Source organism: Sinocyclocheilus rhinocerous, unplaced genomic scaffold, assembly GCF_001515625.1.
Source record: "Sinocyclocheilus rhinocerous isolate Xijiao unplaced genomic scaffold, SAMN03320098_v1.1 scaffold2090, whole genome shotgun sequence".
Classification (NCBI taxonomy): Eukaryota; Metazoa; Chordata; class Actinopteri; order Cypriniformes; family Cyprinidae; genus Sinocyclocheilus; species Sinocyclocheilus rhinocerous.
The window spans coordinates 44,062-50,707 of record NW_015632025.1 but is presented as its reverse complement, the minus strand read 5'-3'; positions in this window follow the sequence as shown (position 1 = coordinate 50,707).

Below are 6,646 nucleotides of genomic sequence, written 5' to 3'. Positions count from 1 at the left end.
ACCACCGCTCATTGACGTTTCGCCCCTTAACCCAGAACGTCTCCTGGTGGCGGGGCAGTGAACAGGGACGTCTCCCTGACACCCCCTGCAGCAAAACCTAATTCGATGTTACTCCCCAAGCCTTGTCTCGTCGTTTCAGCCAGAGCCAGTGGCTTGCTTTCTCCGCTTCCTCAGAGAGCTCTTTGGTGGATCTGCTCAGTGTGGCTCCCCGTAGTCCCAGGTCCTTGAGCAGGCATGATATTGATCTGCCCACAAAGCCTCTGGCTCCCACCTCCACCGGGTACAGCCTCACCCTCCATCCACTTTCTCTGCACTCCGCGACCAAGTCTGCATACTTCGCCTTCTTTCTCTCGTAGGCAGCTTCCAGTCCCTCCTCCCATGGCACTGTCAGCTCGATCAGTATCACTGACTTCACAGCTGCAGACCACAGCACCACGTCTGGTCTTAATGTGGTGCTGCATATCTCCTGTGGGAACTGGAGCTGCCTTCCCAGGTCTACTTCCATCTTCCACCCCGCCTCTGGTGTTAATAGCTTGGCGGGTGGTCTCTTGCTGGTATGCCTTGCGGGTTCCCCCTGCCTGAGGAAGTGGATCTTACATCGACTCTCTAATGGACTCTGATTATTTGCCTCCTGCCGACTTTTCTCCAGCACCTCTGCCAGCTTCCTGAGCACTTGGTCATGCCGCCATCTGAGCCGACCCTGTGTCAGTGCTGTTTTACAGCCCGACAGAACATGCTGGAGTGAGGCATTGATGGTCCCGCAGAGGTCACAGGATTGCTCTGTTCCAAGCCATTGGTGGAGGTTTTTAGGGCTCGGGAGCGTGTCGTATGTTGCCCTAATGAGGAAACTGAGCCGAGCCTGTGGTAGTTTCCAGAACTCTGCCCAGCTAATTGCTCGGCTCGCGACACCCTCCCAAGTTGTCCACCGCCCCTGCTGTCCCTGTGCCACAGACCTTACTCTGAGCTCCTCCTGCTCAATCCTGGTGACCTCTGCAACAACTAGGTCCGTCCTCTCCTTCCTACTTGCCTTGGACCATAGGATGGGTGGCTCGCTCCATCCAAGGCCTGCCCGCCCTGTCTGGACCATGCCCACAATTTGTTGATGTTGCAGCCTTCCCATCACCTTCTGCACCTCCTCCTTAGCCCTCCACAGCCACTGCCCTGTCGGAGGAGTTCCTTAATTCCATCACCAGCCGTGCTACTTTGGTGGTGATGCGTCAAACAGGGCTGATGGTTCTGAGGGTCTAGGCACATACCCTGGCGAGTCTAGGGGTTTGTTCCTTGCTGGGTCACTGTACTGAGTGCGGATGTACTCCTGTAATTGCTCTTTTTATTATAATAAAATGTATAGATAAATTATATTTATTATATATTTACTCATAATTGCTCTTTTTTATTATAAGTAATAAAATGTATAGATAATGTTATTATAAAAAAATTTCTAATATAAACTTGTAAGTCAATTGTTACTTTTTTCAACACTGTCTTTATTGATTTTAGAAACTTTAACATTAAAAAGAAAAAAAGAAAAATAATAAGAGAAAAAAGGGAAAAAAAGAAAAGGAAATTAAAAATTACACGCATAGTAAAAGTGCAAGTTATTGGGAAAATATTTAGTATACAGAGTTTTGGACATTTGGGAACATTTTGTTTCAACACCAGGGATAAAAAGTTTAAAACTTTTTCCCAAAAACTTTCAACTTGGGGACACTTCCATAAACAGTTAGTGGAGATTAGTCTATAAAATAAACAAATTTGCCTACCCCCACTGAAGTGGTTTAAAGTAATTTTTCTAAAGGGGACAGATCCGGCAAGAGAGGAGAATGATGCTGTGTCTTATTAATAAAAATTCCTAATTAGAAGATATTTAAAAAAATATATAGTTTTAGGTAAATCAAAGTTTTGTCTTAATTCCTGAAAACTGAGCATAGTTTCATTTCTAAATAAATCTCTCACCTTATTCAAACCTTTTGATGCCCAAATTTTAAATCCAGCATCATGTGTCCCTGGTGTAAATTTAGTTACCCCAAATAGGGGTATCAGTTGTTACTTTAAGAAAAATTGAGAAAAAATAACATGTACTTAATCGCAAGCTTGTTAATTATTCCTGAGTAATTCTCCCTCCAGGCAGCGGCGTATATTTCATCTAACAGTTGGGGGGGACAATAAACATAACATTTCTCAAGAGCAATATTTGAAGGGGACACAAATAATACAGCAAAAATTGTACTTGTAAGGATATGTCAAGTCACCTTTATTTATATAGTGCTTTTAACAATACAGATTGTGTCAAAGCGTGAAGAGTAACGGCCCTAGTACTGAGCCTTGAGGTACTCCATACTGCACTTGTGATCGATATGATACCTCTTCATTCACTGCTACGAATTGATGGCGGTCATACAAGTACGATATGTATACACAGAGGAATGGCTTACTACTATTAGTGTAACAGGGAGACCGTGCAAATTAGACAACTTCAAGCTGTTGTGGTCGCGCCTTGACAGCGCTCGTGTCTGTAGACATTATTACTATCCATCACAGTGTAACAGAGTCCGCGTTTTTTCCCGCGGGCTATTTTATCACTGTTGCCGTGGGTTGTTTTTCATGTCCGCGGGTTGAAGCGATCCCAGTAACGTGTATTTTAGCCCCCGGAACACAATTTTTACCGGGGGACCCCATCAAACGCGGATAGTTTGGGCTAGTTTTGAGTAGCAATTGGGAGGGTTTTGTTATGAAAACCTGGCAACTCTTTCCGTTATAACGTAACGTTATTATTGCTAACATAGCGGACTCATCGAAAAATACATTGGCATCATCTGTATTAAAGAGAAAATAATCACTTCATCCAATGTTTAAGTGAATAAAATAGCCTTGACAGCCTTACTTACTGGAGTTCCACAACTATTGGCTTTGTTCTCTGTCCATACTGTGAGGCAAGGGAGGGGGAGACTCAAAATGTTTCTAAACTTAAAATGCATTTTTGCCTCGTTTGTGTTGTTTTGCTACTTACACAATTATTTAAAGTATACAACATTGCTATTTACAATGCACAGCGTGGTTTTTAATCATATTTTTAGGGGGGACAACCCTCAGATTGTCCCCCCCCGGGAATTCCGCATATGACTCCAGGTTGAACTCAAAAGTTAGGAACCCCCGTTTGAAGTAAGCTGAAGTTTTAGGTTTCCTGAACAACATTTACAAAATTCACTGTAGCCTGTTAATGTTAGATCTTTTGCTCCAACCACAGGTTAATGAGATGACAGAAATAAGTTCCAATAGACTAATATTTGAAGTCACAGTATGTTTAACTAATGTGGGGTAATGTGAAGTAATCAGCAATTGTTGGATTTATTCATGCTTTTTTATGCCAGGTTGGAGATATACACTGATTTTCTGTCATGGTCTATGGACCCCCTGAATTAGCCTTGGCCACCCCATGTAGAAAACACTAGCTCCGCCACTGGTTCTCGCACATCAAGCACGCACCGCTGAGCTTCCATTTACCACAATTAGTGTGCATAAGACAGAAGGGAATTAAATGCAAAAATATAAAGAGTACTTTTCAATTTGAAATAAAACTGTTAGGAGTAAAAATTACTCTTTTTTTCCTCAGAAATGTAATCAAGTAAAACTACAAGAGGTCAGTTTAAATTGCACTTGAGGACAGTACAAATCCCCCATAATAATACCCAAGTACAGTAATCAAGTAACATTACTCAACTATTTTACACAGCTGCCACTCCTTGCTTCTGAAGCCATGTGCAGAGCGAGTTCCACAACCAGCTGAAGGTGGCTTGTTGGTCTAGGGCAGTCATTCCCCACTAGGGGGCTCAGTGATCCTCCAGGGGGCGCGAAATAACTTAAAGTATATTCAAGTCACTAAGTTTTTGATTAATATGTTAAATTTTAAAACAATTAAAAAAAAAAAATCAGCACCACCTTTCTTGGATGTATTCTGTGATATTCTGTTTCGGAGCAGCTCAAGCCATTTCCCAAATATGCAAACTACATAGGGTATACATAGCGTATACGGCCCGTAGTGTCTTTTAGTACGGCCCGCTGGATCATATTAGACTCGGATGATCAATTTGAAAACATTTGAAAAGCAAGTCATGTAAAGATTGCTTTCAGTTTATGATGTTAATACCATCTCCATCCAGGAGAGGTCGCTATTTCCAGCCGCTCCCCTATTAATTTCAGCATAGCAGGACGTGCACTCTAATGTAAACATTCACTAACATTAGCAAATAATAAATGAAAAACTGACCATGAAAACAGTATTTTCAAGACAAGATGGTAAACAGATTATCTTTTTACCAAGTTCAAGGGGATACCCATATGTTTGGATTTTTTGTAAATCTGTATTTTATTTAAATCGCTATCACACCACTGCTCACAAACAACGGGGACGCCAGAGTTGCACTTGCCTCACATTTCAAAGGTAAAATTCATAGTTAACAAAAGCTTTTTGCCAAATGCATGACAGAAATATTTGCACTGAACTATTTTCTTATTAGGGTTTCCGCGGGTCCTTAAAACGTCTTCAGTTAAATTGTTTACATTTAAGGCCATGCAAACTCTTAAATGGTACAAAAAGTCTAAATTATTAGAGGTCTTTGGGGACAGAAAGACAAGAATTGTTATATGGATTAATATGACGATTAAACTTCAAAAGGCTACGATTTCACTGAATAAACTTGAGCGCTGCAGTCAGCTTTGTGTACTGCTGTTACCGGGGAAACCACTATATGTGCAGTTTCGAAAGTGACACCTGCTGGCAGAGAACGAATGTGCTTTTTCAATAAGCCCATCTGCTATTTTTGCTACATATTTTTAAATGTGAACCAGTGGATCGACAAAAAGCGAAAAAATGCTGGCCCTTTTCACTAACAAAGTTGCCTATCCCTGACATAGGGTGACCATACGGGCCATTTTTACCGGACGCATCCTTGCCAGGATTTCTATATTGCCTAAAATATCCAGGTTTTGGATGTTTGCACTGTGCAGATCGATCGTTGTATGACATTCACAAGAGCTATAGAGAGCAGAGCAAACGGCTACTTTGGTGTCATTCAATGATCGGTGCGCAGCGACGCTTCAAGTTGTAATGTCTGATTACTTTTCTTAGGGAATTAATTATTATTCATTCATTCAGGTTTTGAGGAGATTCAATCGTTCATTTGTGCGATATTCGCAGAGGCCTTACAAAGTCGAACGAACGAATGAACAAACGTGCGTATTTGCATCACTTTGATCGTTCTCTGTAGATCTCACCTTTTCACGTGCCACGATTGGTCGATTATATACAATAACTGCATGTTATTGGTCAAACTACTTTGGATGTTTTAGGCAATATAAAAATCCTGACCAGGACGTGTCCCATATAAATGGCACTTATGGCCATCCTAAAACTACAGCTCTTGGCTGGATAAAGCAAGCCAGTGTCACTCTAGTAAAGTTTTGATTAATGAAGATTGTAGTCAAGGTAAAGACAATTATAGTGACATACAGGAGTCGTACATTAGGCGCGCGTGTGTCTGTTATTATTGATGCGCAAACGAATCGTGTATGTGCGCTCTCAGTGCACTGATCACTATAACATATTTCTGCTTGAACACAGTTCAGTTCAGTATATTCACTTAGTTGTCAAAATTAATGTACAGCAAGTGTTTTATAACGGATTCTCACTGTAGAAGTGTGTTTTGGAGAAGTTTGTGAGGATCAGTGGTGTTTATGAGAATCAAACGCTCCAAAATCGCTTGTTCTGACAGAGGAACTGTTCACTGATGATGACGCTGCCCCGCCTTCAGATCGCAGAGTTTCCGGATATTCAGAAAGTTTTCATTTTTCATTTGTATTTTGGTGTGTTTAGTGATTCTGAATGGATCCGTATAGTAGTTTATATGCAGTCCTATGGCGTCTCCCTGTGTAGGGTTTCCGCGGGTCTTAAAAAAGTCTTAAAAAGTCCTAAATTGTACAAGAAAGTCTTAATTATGATTTCAAGAGGTCTTAAATTTAAACTTAAATCCACCCATGTTTTTACCCTGCAAACACGCAGAGCTGTAAATGTGAACTGGTGGATCGATAAGAAGACAATTATAAAAATCGAATAGGGGTGTGCGATATGTATGGTCTGCGATAATATCGTAATTGTTGTTTTAACGATGTGCGATTTGATATCGAGTATATCACGAAAAGCAAACAAAACACTTACAGAGTGCACGCATACATTACATGATGAAGTCTAGCAGGTTAGACTAGTGCACGTGCGCGTTTATAGTGCTTTCTTTCACTGCATTAATCAGTCTATTAAAATGCATTTAGAATTATCACATAATTCAAGATATGGGGCAGAAAATGTGTATATTTATATCATTTCATATAGTTAATATCACAGGAAAAGTGCTGTTTTTTTTCTCCAAAAGTCAGCATGATTACAAATGTGACATTGATTTTATACAACAGTTCAATAAACAAGAAGTTAATATTAAGAGACTTACGTTTTAGACGCCATATTTCCTGTTTTTGCTCTATTTCTCCAACAAAAATCATTCCAAACACAGCCACAGCTCTGTTTTGCGTCTCTGAGCAACATGATGGTGTTTAGTTCCTGAATGAATCAACCGTTTAAATGATTCGGTTCAAT